The sequence below is a fragment of the Apostichopus japonicus genome, chromosome 2 (assembly GCF_037975245.1).
Source record: "Apostichopus japonicus isolate 1M-3 chromosome 2, ASM3797524v1, whole genome shotgun sequence".
Classification (NCBI taxonomy): domain Eukaryota; kingdom Metazoa; phylum Echinodermata; class Holothuroidea; order Aspidochirotida; family Stichopodidae; genus Apostichopus; species Apostichopus japonicus.
This window is the reverse complement of record NC_092562.1, coordinates 1,335,642-1,350,442: the sequence shown is the minus strand read 5'-3', so window position 1 is coordinate 1,350,442 and position 14,801 is coordinate 1,335,642. Positions and strand designations below refer to the sequence as shown.

General features: G+C 35.6%; 1 long non-coding RNA gene across 1 annotated transcript in view; it reads left to right on the top strand.

The window, feature by feature from the left end:
- Positions 1-8,349, top strand: part of LOC139972619 (uncharacterized) — a 168,681-nt gene extending 160,332 nt beyond the window's left edge. The window contains exon 2 of the long non-coding RNA XR_011795029.1: positions 7,362-8,349. This is a non-coding gene — a long non-coding RNA (uncharacterized lncRNA). The remainder of the gene's footprint in view (positions 1-7,361) is intronic.
- The last annotated feature ends 6,452 nt before the right edge of the window (positions 8,350-14,801 follow it).

The window sequence follows — 14,801 nt, the reverse complement described above, 5'->3', positions numbered from 1 at the left end:
TATATGGAAATTTGATCGTCGAATACGTGATGGTTGGAATAGCTGTGACCCTCGAGCAAAAAGAGTCTATGGCAGTTATTTACCTACTGCCTTGCTTCTATCTATGGGGGTTGGGATAAGGGGGGGGCATTACCACCTAAAACTTCCATCTTACCCGCTACTCCCCTTTATTCTTGCCCCACCCCATTCTCTCTCTCATGTAAATTTCACTTGTCTCTATAGCTCTGTTTTTGTTAGAATAATTAAAAATCATTAGCATAATTGAAACAATACAGGATCATGCCTATAAGGAAGCATGCAGCTCTCACTACCTTCTCCTCTTCTTTTCGGCTCCCCCCAACCCCCTCCCCCCTCTTACTCACCCATCATAGCCACAAACACGAAATTTCTGGCTACATTAGCCAGCAGGAATCATTTCATGCCAAATTTAGACAGCAGTAGTTTGGGTTTTTTTTCTCTCTAAATTATCTTACTGTCACTAAAGGGAAAAGTCCTTGCCGTGATGGAATAAACTTATGACCATATGACATAGTAAATGACTTGAACAAACAAATGTAACATTAACCTGATTAAGGACAAACGTCAAAATCTTCGAGCGGTTGTTTGGATGTAATAACGAAATATTTGCTTACGTGGCAAAAGTATAAATGCATTTGATTTTCTGAGCCAACTTTAAGTACCAGTCGGCCTATTATATATTTGTAGTATATTGACGTAATGGAAAAGAAGAAAGACGAAGAAATATCGTACAGAAATCTGTCAAAGGGAAATAGTGATTGATTGTACAGGTAGGGGCTTTCACAGGAAAGGTGTCATCGTTGTATACTAAAATAGGACATGCCCATAGCAACATTGCAAACATTCACTTTTTACTATTTGATTTAGAATTTCAGACGGCATTTTCTTCTTCGTTTTTGGGGTTGTTTTTTTTTGTAGAAACTTCAAATGATAACTTAAGGGTGGTTTGGTCACAGCTGATCTCAGAATAGACACGTCATTTTCAACCTAAATGTTGACATAATTGATAAAGGCAAGGAATGTTTCCATTGTGGTAATTTCTTAGCAAATTTGCTGGAAGTGTACAGAACAATTATTTGCGGTGAATTTAATTCTTAATTTGTTGTGTGCGGTTTGTGTATGTGTTTTACAAATACTGCTGTGTCTCAAACTTATTCATGTTTAGAGTCTTCTGTTATATATATATATATATATATATATATATATATATATATATATATATATATATATATATATACATATATATATATATATATATATATATACATATATATATATATATATATATATATATATATATTTATATATATATATATATATATATATATATATATATATATATATATATATATATATATATATATATATATATATATATATATATATTGATTTTGATATGCTCAAAACAAAATCGGGTGTCGCTCATTTCTGATACATACATTGGACATTCACAGTGTAGGCCTATATAGCGTCTTAGTCGTTTATAATAATACCGTGCTTCCTTACAAGACGGGAAGAAGAAGAATAGATAGTACCTTATAATGTCTTGTTTTTTTCCATTTTACTAGCAGGTATATTTGTTATTTTTCCATGTATATATAGATATATAGATATATTGATACTAACTCTTCTCTCTAGGCAAAGTAATAACATTTTTATGAACTGTAGTTTACATATAACATCAGTATGGTAATAACAACCATGTAAATAAAGCTTGTAAAGTCATTCAATTCAACCATACAATTTCCTTTGAAGAAAATCGAAAGCACAATATAATCGCGACGAAGATATTGCATCATGCAAATGGATATATATATATATAACTTCTACAATACCCATCGACAAAAACATTCTATTCTATTATTTTCTATTCTTTTCTTCCCCTTCTTCTTCTTCCTTGGTTTTGAATATCCATTTCTTTAGATGTCTAGTTATGATCGATGACTGGTACATTCACTCATCATTTCTATACCCTTCCCTCCATGACGCAAACAGACAGACACTTATAACTGAACAACACGTTTCTACATTTGTTCTTTTTAAATGAAACGTTTCATATGCTGTGTGATGATGACAAAGAAGTATTGCCAATCATTGTCATTTCTTTGTTACTATGGTAACAACATTTTTTTGCGCAATTATGGCACTATCGAGTGCATGTCTTTTATAGTTGCATTATACTCAAGACATTTAAGACAAATGATTAATGACCATATATAAATTGTCACGTGATAGGGCCATTGTCCGTTAACTGACCATTAAATTAGTGTAAGTATGTAATTAAAGTTTAATAAAACTATTTCAGACGTTACTGTGACGTCATTAAAATTAGCGAATATCAAAAGAAAAAAAAACTATTATCGATCTCTATATAAACTCGCCTTTGACGTTGCAACTCATGCCATAAATACACACACACAAGCTGTTTTGTTTCTAGGCTTTAAAATAAGTCTGCCAAGTTCTTCATACTCGTCTACGATTCTCTCTTTACACTGTTATGATAACAAAGTAAGGAGGGAGACAAGCTCAAAAGAGAGATATCGCTTACATAGCAAGTTTCCATGTACATTACATGCAAAATGAAGATATCGCATTACACAGTAAGAAAAAAAGTACACTAATTGCAGGCCATGTATAACCTCTTCCTTGATACCGAGGTAAACTATTTTGGTTTGTAAGACGGTTTCGGGGAGTGAAATGTGAGGGACAGGAAAGTAGAGGATAAATGTGATATTTGAAGGCTTAGTCATTATACCAACAGGAAATAAACAAGTAAAAAACAACAAACAAACAAACAGGCAGGCAACTATAGTTAAAGAAACACAGAGCAGTTTCGCGAAACTTGTTGCATTGCTATCAGTTGCATGAACAATACATAGCCTTTTACTGCATATATGTTGGCTTTGGCGTTCAGTCTGAACAAAAAATGTAGGTTTTCTAGTTACGTTGGCATTTCATTTATGTCATTAATTCTTCATTCCTATAGCATAATAAAACGATCTGATATAGACATCTAAACGATAACGTGTTCATGTTAGATAATATAAACTCTCACAGTAAGATCTCATTTATTTATTTATTTTATTTTTCCATTTTCTCTTACCTCTGCAGGTGCCTTCATCAGTCTTCAAAGTCGACTGTTTTTGGAGATTTCTGATTTAGCTATTCATAAACCAACGTCACTAGAACGTATATCACCACTTAAGACACACGGAGATAAACAGACTAACCATCATCACCATGTCTAACAGCATTGCAGCCCTACGAAAGAACGTTGAACAACTTAGGATAGAGTCTAAAGTGAAACGTATTGATATATCAAAGGCATCGGCAGATCTGTTGAACTATTGCCAGGAACATGCAAATGAGGATATGTTACTAACAGGAGTGCCTGCTTCTGACAATCCATTCAAGGATAAAAAATCTTGTACAATTCTTTGATTACTTTGTGATTTTGTTCTCTCTTCCCTTTGTTCAGTTCAACTTCTTTGAACTTTTCGATGTTTCTGTTGTTTGGACGCTAAACAAGTTTGAAGGGCTTTAGAGAGATGTATAATTAAGACATGGGAAATTTAACTTGTCAGTAGATGACGTCATCGTGACGTCATTACAATGAAAAGAAAAGAAAAAAACAATTCTGCTTTACCGTTACAGAAGGAATGTCTTCGGGCAGAAGAAAAACAACACCAATGGACCAAGTGACATAAAAGAAGATTTGAATGTGATAAGAAGACAGAAAGGGAAAAAAAACCCATCCTGTATGTGTTTTATCTTTGTTCAAATGTTTTATCGTGTTAAATCATCTTTTACGTTCATTTGGGGCCCTAATTAACCCTTTTACAGTAAAATTTGTATTTGTGTGGGTGTAGTTCTTTTCTTTGTAGTAATTCGAAGGGTTAAGATAAGATGGTAACAATTCTATGTGCAATGTTTCCCTTCAATGGAGATTTCAAAGTAAATTATTCATCACAAACTTAAAGGCGTCGAGTCGCCACGGGCGTATGACGGCATTTTCATTACGGTTCATTTCACTTGACGATCTCCGAATGCATGTTTAGACTATCGATAAAAACGTTGGAGAAGTATACAGACTGAGTGAATTCTTTCTTACATATACATAGGTAACACTTTGAACACTTTGTGGGTCACCTGCACCCAGATCCTTTAAACAATTAAACCAATTAATAAGTTGTTTAGGCATAATTTCCCTCACCTCTTCTAAGATTGAAGATGTGTGTCGAAGTAATATGAAAATATACATAAAATGTATAAGTTATACTTTTCAGTGCATGTTTTGATTATTTCAAAACTCTCTATGTAAGGAATGTCATGCTACTTTCCAAATATTACATGATCGATGAAAAAAATCGAATTAACAACAAGTGTTACCTCAATATAATAAACATTCAAAAATGTATGTATATATTATCTTTGAACAGTGGATGATATGCTGTTTCATGATTGCATAATGCGCATGCGTGTGACGTAGCTCTCAGTCAAGTGATATGTGATACAAATACAATCCAAACGGTTCTTAGCTTTACTATAGTGAATTCAAAATTCTCTCTCTATTTATAAAGGTTGCTTTAAGCTCACTGTGTTTGCTACTACTGTGAAGAGTTTTCCTACGATAAAATGTTACGGAATGAAGCACAATCATTAATTACTTGCTCATTAACCTTCAGTTTTAATGAGAAATAAACACTCTAAGCAGGTATGTGTCAATCGAAATCCTATTCATGCTATTCATAGTCATACTTGTGAGGTCAAAAAGGTCATTTAAGGTATTTGTGATATTTCTTATTTGCCTCAGTTTTAAAATGTTTGACGAAATTTTGTCACTTTGTAAATGTGCAGCTTAAAAAAACGAATGAAAAGGATTGTTACTTGCATTTGATGATCATAATCCTCAGGGATAACTTCATTAACATGTTCAATATGTAACCATTTATAGTAACAATTCGTGTTATATATATATATATATGTATATATATATGTATATATATATATATATAAATATATACATATATATATATATATATATATGTGTGTGTGGTTGTTGGGGGGGGGGGGGGTGGTGGGGTTGTTGGCGTGGGTGTGTGTTGGCGTAGGTGTGTGCATGGGTATATGGCCTTGCATGTATGTTGTAGTCTACCATACAATTGCATCTTATTGCATGAGGACGGAGAGATTAAAAAAAAATGGTGTTTACAGTGAGGGTTGGCTTTTTTTCCAACTTTTTGTTCTTTTGATTAATTATAAACCACCGTAACAATTATTTGTAACAAGCGTAACGGTAATCACCTAATGAAAAATACTATATAAAAATAATTTAATTTTAAATTAATTTAAATTAGTTAATTTAATAATTAATTTAAATTAATTTTATTAATGGTAATACATAAATGGAATGCCCGTATCAAGAACTTTTTCTGATCAATTGAACCCCCCCCCCCCCCTGCGCCCCACCAACGGTGCATAATGAAGAATGTTTCAGCAACTTATCATTAGCTTGGTAACTAAAACAATAGTACATGGAATCTCACCGCCAATCCTGTCGGTAATTTGCGTCCAAGTGCATCGTATACCTTTTATAATACATATAGAATGGATTAATTATGTATATTCTAGCACATTGGGACATGGTTACAAGCTACCGTTGCCAACTGATGATGAAAAACAATGACGCAACCTCATCTAACAGTAAGAAAATGTTGATTTTGAGACGTTCAACGAATAACATGTTTTCAACCATGCATTCTGATCAGCATTCCTGTACCCATTTTTGAGCGCAACATGTAACCCTTTTCTTTTGATCGCCTTGCCACCAAACAATATACAAGGAAACCTATTTTCAACTATGTTGTAATTCTTGTTAGAGTCTATTTCATACGACATATGCAATATGCGTTCTAAAGTGTGTGGATGCAATTTTTGGGAATGTTTACAATGATTGCTTTGTATTGAAGTAAAGTTAGCACTTATCCTGGAGAGGCTTTTGACAACTTTCTCTTTGAAAGAAGGAAAAAAGTCAGTAAAAAGTATATTTCCAATTTGAAAGTACCAGATTGCATGATTTCGCTCTCAAAAATTTGCAAACGTTAACGGAACAAAAATTTGTTCTTTATAGACACTCTCGACGAGGGAACGATAACACTCGGTTTTGGGATTTATGAGATGTTGACTATAAAGTACGTACATAGATAGATATCTAGTGTAGCTAAATGTAAAAACCATGGCCCGTGGCGTATAACTAAACCGGTGCGAATTCTCAGGGCCCGGGTTCCATGGGCGTCTCGTGTCAGGGACTTACAAAATATGACCACCAATCTCATGACAAGTTTGAAAATCAAAAGAATTTACCCATTTTCTTATGTCTTTATTATTAAAACTAAAAAATGTTAGCAAACTGCTTATCCACTGAAGAGCCTGTGTAAGAGAATACGTAAAAGTTAGTGAGCCTCTGAAAAAGATCCTGCTAGGATCGAAACGTCAGGCCCACTTACTTTTATTCATCCTCTAAAGAAGATCCTTCTGGGATCGAAGCGTCAGGCCCACTTACTTTTACACAACTCTTAAAATATTATTTTAGTCTAGCTCTAAACGTTTCTTTCCCAATAAACACCAAAATGGGATTTCTAACGAAAAAAAAAACCTTCCCTCAACAGACCAAGTCTGAGAGTGCAATATATGGGTGTCTATAGGTCCATAATATAAAACAACATCTCCACCAATCCAAAGCCCAAAGCATTGTTGGACTTGCGTGAATTTGGAGTTCCCATTGGGGGTCCATTTTTATTGCTGTACCGTGATCAGGTTGCTCCTTGAGTCGCCACTGACCAATGTTATTAGTAACACATGGTATACACGCATTGTTAACAAGAAAAGGTTGTACATTGGGTACGGCACCAAACAATTTGTTACTTGCTGAACAATGTATTGTAATTTGTAGAGATTTGAATAATTAAACAAAACCACGTTCAAGTTGGTATTTCTTGATTATACCTCTTTTTTTTAGAAACTTACAACTAGAAACTTTTTAGAAACTATACAAGTTTATTTCGGAATAAATTTCAGCTCTTACGATTGTGCTCATCCACCTTATCTCTTGTATTCATCTTCTGTTCTTTGATTTGATTTTTATATTTCTCTTGACTGACACAGCATATTTATAACTGTGACTCCTATAACAATGTATTCATATATGGCGTAGGAACGAAGCTCTAAATAAGTGAGGGCAGTGGCGTAGGAAGGTACTTTTGAGTGGGGGGGGGGGCTGAAGACTGATGGCCGGCAGGGGAGGGGTCCAAGGGGATTTTTTTTGCATTTCTAGGTAGCCTCAGATGCAATATAGCACACTTCAACACCCACTCCATTTTGTAAATAATTTTGCATTTTCACCTGGCCTTAAAAATGCATTTTGGTGCTCCAAACGAGATTTTTTTCTCATTTGGAAATAAAAAAGGGGTTTTCTGACTTAAATATATATAATATATATTATATATTATATTATATATATATTATATACATTATATATATATTATATATATTATATATATATATATTATAAATAACATCACAAATAACAATGGTTATGGTCAAGTTGACCCCCCCCCCCACCCACCCACCCCCTTCGAATATATATTTTTTTTTTTGCGATTATAAAATTACATACTGAAAAGTTTGCAATCATGATCTCTATATGTAAGCTTTTCTACAAAAACTACAGAAACAAAATTGTATTTCTCTTACGACATATATAGGCCCCATCAAGAGGTGGGTATATTATTATTCTGCTCTATTTTTGGGTCAACGAATGACGTCATTCGTATGAGGGACGAAAAGTGACCTCTCTAGATTCGTATTGCATTCGGTGCTATTTTTTTTATTCACGTTGGGCATAAAGATAATTCTTACTTAAACTAAAACGCCACGTTTTTCTTTACATGTTAGCTTTTTTAGCTTTTTCTGATTTGAGAAAACAGCTATAGTAGGAAAAGTGAATGATACTGATAACCAGAGTGATCTCCATATATCACATGTTAATCATGTTGGACTCTTATGTTAGAGCTGTCCATAATGTTACCTGTGCACTCTCAAATATGGTTATTGGTTTGTGCTTTTGTTAAACCACAGCAGCATTGGACAACCTTGTTCCTTTTTCATTTCTCCAACTCTTTCCTTAACACTCATTTTTTTTCTTTCTATCGCTCAGTACTTTGTGCCTTCCCTTCGAAGCAAGGCCAAAGAGCTGCAAATATGAATTAATTTCCAATTTAAATATTATACATATCACAAATAGAAGGTACAAAAAAAAATGATTTCATTTTGCACGGTTTTCCTCGAGGTTACTACTCGGAAATTATGGTTCTTACATTTTCTGTTCTTCGTCCTCTTTTTCTGTTTCTTGAGTTTGCCGCTATTATTGATAAGCTTCATAGAAAACAGAATTCAGTTTCAATTCCCTGGAAAGTCCTGAAGGTCAAGTGTTTGATGGTAAGTAAAGACAAAGAAAAAATGCATATTGGATTTTTCTTTAATTAAACCGACGGATGAACATTTGTTGCTTAAAGCATTGTACAGCTGAGTTAAAATGCACGGCATACATGTCGCGTGCACTGTTTTTGTATTGTCAGATGCTCAGGTGTCGTATCAAAGTTTATTATACACAAACACACGCACATATACATTGGGCGTAGGAACCCGGGGAGCTGGAAGGCGCCAGCGCCCCCCCCCCAGTGAAAAATGTGGAGGGGCGGAAGTATCATTCTGCCCCTCGCTTCGCAAGTCAGAAAACCCCTTTTTCATTTCCAAATTAGAAAAAAATCTCATTTGGAGCACCTAATTGCATCTAAGGCCAGGTGAAAATACAAAATTAAGTTTACAAAATGGAGTGGGTGTTGAAGTGTGCTATATTGCACCAAATTGCATCTGAGGGCACCTGGAAATGCAAAAAATTCCAAAGGACCCCCTCCTTAGACCCCTCCCCCAGGCCGGCCATCAGTCTTCAACCCCCCACTCAAAAGTACCTTCCTACGCCACTGCACATATATATATATATCTATCTATCTATTTATATATATATATATATATATATTTATATATATATATATTTATATATATATATATATATATATATATATATATATGTATATAAATATGTATAAAATTATATGTATAAATTGGCATTGGAATATGGTGAATAGTATATTTGAAGATAAATATTAACGAAACACTTTAGTTAACAGCTTCTAGTGGGTCCTTACGATCGAGTCTTACATGCGTTAAGTCTATGTCACCCACATAGTAAGCGGCATAACCATTAACTTATGAGGCGAGGGAGTCAAACAAGTAAGTATAGATGCACCCATAAAGCGAACGAAGCGAACAAATGTGAGACGGTAGTATAGCGCATTATTATCCCATGTGAAAATAGCATTACCAATTAGATTGATCATTCTGGACAATTGGCTTCAAACATTTATACACTATCTAAGGCCAGTCCCTCCCATCCCTTCCCCTTACTCTGTATTGATATAGGTTTATCAGGCGCGTATCCAGGATTTTCTAACCCGGGGGGCGCGAATTACTATCTAAGCGGAGCGCCACCATCGGTTGTCGCGCAGCGTACAAGAAAATTTCTTGCTTTGAAAACCCCCAGATCACCGGAAACGGCACTTCTCGGGCTTGAAATGACCAACCAGATGTACACTTTTTGCCTGAGAACCAAGTATTTCCTAATAGTTTGTTTTTTTCCATCCATAACCTTTTTGAAGATTGTCAACCCGGCACACATCATGTTCGACCTGATCGCATCTCCTGTTGGTCTTTGCTTTTGTAGGTGATTCTACGTCACGGCCCACAATACCCGTCAGCCCCACTTTTCAAGGTTTTAAGCCCCATATTTGTTCAGAATTTGAAAATTCACATTTCTCGTGAATAAACTCATTTCAAAACATACCCATAATGTTGTACAAAATTTCATCTATGGACAACCAATATAGAAAAACCTCCTTCAACCCCTAACAGACCGGTCAAAATTGCACGAGTAGAGGGAAGTGTGATGTAGAATGTTGGTCAGAAATTTTCTAAAATTCCGACACAGTTAATTTATTGGTGTACAAATATTAAAACCTGTTATAACGGCTATTATAAAACTTGGTTGAAGGAAATGAAAAAAATAGCAGATATTTCCGAAACCGAACACTACACACATATGCGTAGGAGGCGCGGCGGCAGTGGCGGAGCTAGGGGTATTGGTCAGGAGTGGCGAGAATGGTCTGTAGGGGCGCTTTCGACACTATCTAAGCGGAGCGCCACCACTGGTTGGCGCGTAGCGTACAGAAAATTTTTGAGTAAAGATACTCCCTAGATCGCCGGAAATGACCCTTTCCGGGCCTGGCTAATTTGCAGATAAACGAAGAATAAGGTGTCATCGCCAAATTACAGCAAGAAAATGTGACAAATGTCAATAAGTAGATGAGAGCGCAATAAAAAAGTCAATAATCTAGAATAAATAAAAAGTGGTAAAGAGCTGAAAAAGGCGCCAGCAGTCCATTTGAGTCCGTCAGGGGGGGCATCCGCCCCCCTGACCATATGGACGCTCCGCCACTGCGCGGGTGCAGGCCCTAATTCGCCATTACTAATGTAAAAGAGAGTTTTGACATAATTGAACCTCCATGCTTTTTATACATCTACATGAGACATGTCGTTGTTTACATTAGCATCCCGCGGTATACTGCGCAATTTGAACGGACCGTACGGTACATGATGGCATGCGATGTAATAACCGATGCTTGCTTATATGATATTGACATGAACATGTTGAACGCGCGCTTTGCGCGCGAAAATTTCTGGTTATTTTTTCAGGCAAGTCGGACAGTTTTAAGGCTTTTCATCCTGGAACGCCATTTTCATGCTCACTGATATGATGTGATATCTGCTGTTTGCGTTACAAATTCGAACAGGCGCGTAGCGAGGAATTTGCCAAGGGAGGGGCGAAGCCTGTAGGCAAATTATCTAAGCGTAGCGCCACCATAGGTTAGCGCGAAGCGTACAAGCAAATTTTGGCCGAAAATGCCTCCCAGATCGCTGGAAATGACACTTCCCAGGCCTTGTAAGTTGCCTCTAAGCACTTTCTCTTTTGAAATTACTTAGCGATATCATTTAAAAAAATGCTGAATGGGGGGTGGCGGGCGGTCGCCCCCATCCCAAAATGCGTCATGTTCCCCGACGACACGGTCGAGTTCGAGACCAGCCACAGTTAGTTTCATAGCACAATTCTACACACGCGTTATGATAGACCATATATAGTATATATATAGATCATTAGTGAGAGAGGAAAATGGAAACGTCAAAAAATGGAGTTGTCGGTGTAAGGGGTAGGGTGAGTCACACTTTTACGAAATCATTGATCCGTCACTGGCTACCCTTCAGCGCTGTAATGATGTCACTGTTCCTCTTTCTCTTCCCGGTGTCTTCGCGGTTTGCTTTTACTCCCTCTTTTTCTCCTTTTTCTCTCTTTCTTCTTTTTCTTTTCCCTTCCTTCCTCTCCTCCTCCTCTTTTTTCCCCTCTTTTTTCCTTTTTTCTTCTCTTTTTTTCTCTTCTCTTTTTCTTACCCGGGGGGCGCGCGCCCCCAACGCCCCCCCCCCCTGGATACGCACCTGTTTATATATAGGAATAAACTATTGACATGTGTCTTAATCTTAAATGCTGTCGGAATCATTTCTTGTTTAATCCTTCAATGTGCTAAGAAAAAAACTGGCAATACGTCCCATAGCATGTTATCTTTGCAATAAGAGAAACTAAAAAATATGAAGAAAAAATGAAAAAATGGAAATAAAAAATGCATCTAAAGACGCCTCATCCTTTACCTCGTTGGAAGAATAATTGTAATGAAAAACACTGGACAGCTAACTGTCCGTTCTAGTAGCTGGTTCCGTTTAATTAGATAAGTTATTAAGTCCATGAAGCCTTCTCTCTCCACCTCTCCCCCTCTCTCTCTTTCGCTGTGAATTTACCATAGTATTCTCTGTTTTCTTCATTTAAAATTACTTGTGCACTGTTCCGTACGAACGCTAGTCTGGCTATGATGCCGTAATTTATTCTTGCCGAAAAATGACGGGCTCAGGAGATCATCTTAGTCGCGTAATGCTATATAGTATATGAATCTCCATCTTAAGCCCAACTATTATATGCTATGCAAAATCACGACATTTGGAGTGACACCTGCTTTATGACAACTATACGGTATGCGCTGTGGACTAATGAACACGAAAATGTTAACGTTTGGCTTACATTTGAATATATATATATTTATACATCCTTATATATATATATATATATATATATATATATATATATATATATATATATATATATATATATATACATATATATATATATAATATATATATATATATATTTATATAAACATTCAAACATATATATATATATATATACATACTTATAATATTAACATATATATTATTAGTATAAGTATTATTGATGGTAACATTATTATTATTTAGAATGTTTTCCTACGCGTGGGCGTTAACTATATATATATATATATATATACATATATATATATAATATATATATATATATTTATATAAACATTCAAACATATATATATATATATATATATATATATATAATATTAACATATATATTATTAGTATAAGTATTATTGATGGTAACATTATTATTATTTAGAATATTTTCCTACGCGTGGGCGTTAACTAAAACTCTATCCCAAATTGTTTACATATCGAAAATATGTGATATAGTTAAAGACCTACGTACCTACGTACGTAGTGGGAAGTGTTTTCTTTTTCAGCATAAAATATAGGGTTTTAAAACATGTCACGTACTGTCCAAGCAAAAATTCATCTTATACAAGAATAGTCGTATTGAGAGGCTGTTAGCAGATAATGAAACAAGAAGTAGGTCTTGCAGAGAAAGTTCATTTCCCTAAATGCTTTTTACCAGAGCCACAATCGATTATGTTAAACGATAAGGCTAATGTCCCTGTAAGTCTACTTTCATAACAACAGTTTCGTCACCAAAGCAATGAGGAATTGTAGAAGACAACCACGGAGTATGAACACCAAAAATAACAGTTGTTATGGTTACAAGGTGCGTTAAGCTCATTACAGCCGTCGTCACAACTTAAATTGATATTTAATGCTGCATTAAGTCATTCATTGAGGTACTATAAATGGTCAACAAAGTTGAGCGAAGTGATTTGTTACCGAGACTTTCCAGGACAATCCGCACGACACTAAAACGCCGAAGGGAGTTGGGTGGGGTTAAAGGAGGTGATGCTAGGTGTATGGGGGGGGGGGGGTGGTATAGCTTATTACTGATTAGTATGAACGTACAAAAGGATTCAGTAGTCTAGAATAAGTAATAATAAAATCAAAGAATAAATTAACCATGGACCTATTGTTGTTAAGCTTTTCCTTCAATTGTATTAATATATCTTTTCTTCTTCGAAATCTATAAATGAGGTGATGGCTAATTTATGATATAATTTCATCTTAATGTTATCCTGAAGGGGATCTGTAATCCTGGAGCTCAAAACGAAATCACTAACTGCCGTGACGTCATCTACATATAAATAGAAGCAGTATCATTGTAGTAAATATTCCCCAGTTGTTAATTTATTTTGACAGATGAAAGCGAGATATTTATATCATTTTCTGGAGCCTGAACCTAACAGGGCTATGAACTTTCGTGATGACATTTACTACTAACATGCGTTTGATCTAATGGCTCTTTTTGAAAGGACTACATTTAGCAGGTCCATTTACCTCCATGATTCGATTAAATATCGCAATCTATTCAGCCCCTCCTCTATACATGAGTTGCCCCGTGCCCTCCGTTGATCGGTGCGTCAATAGTTTACGTTTATCAACGTCATAGTAATAAATATTGTTAAAAGCCTGTTCGCCAAAAGGTTGAAAACAGTTAGTTATCTCATAAATTCTATGCATATATTACGATGGATTGTTAGAGTTAGCATATACACAAGCACGTGTTAATCAACAGGTGCACGTTATCACAAATCACAGCTATTGTGAATTTTCGAAATGAAGAACCCGAACACAGTCGCATAGCCGCAGTGACGTTGTTATAATTTGCAACTTGAGAAGTGGCCTTTAAAGTATAAAAATCAGGTTTTCTTGGCCCCTGGCCTAGTCCACGGTGTGGCCCGTATAAATGTGACGTCCAATATAAATGAACTTGTTATATTTCACACGAACGTAGATAAATCTGAGTTGTTATAAAAGCTAGGTACAAATTTCTCATTCTTTCAATTGTTTTACATCACAGACGGAGGGGGGGGGGGGGATTTGGAAATCTCTGACTTTTACCCCAACTGAAAAATTAAGTTTACATTTATAAAGGGGTATAGATGGTTGGATGGATAGATAGTTAGATAAAAACTTTCATTATTATACCAGCAGATAATATCTTGTTTGTCCCTCTTCAACACTCCTCAGACATTTCTTATTCGTTTCCATACATATTATATATGTAGCAACGTGGCTGACGTATGGTTCAATAAATTTCATTGTGAGAGGTATCGGTAACAGCTGTTCAAAAGAGCTGATTTCAATTTTTTGTAGAACCCGGCTGTCCTGAGGTGTGCATGTCTCTGAGGCCAATATGTGTCTTTTTACCGTGGTTTCTGTTCATACTCCACATTATTATCTTCTTGTGATCTTCAGACGATTTGTGGTTAACTTGTTGCAAATGTCATGCACTTGCGGCA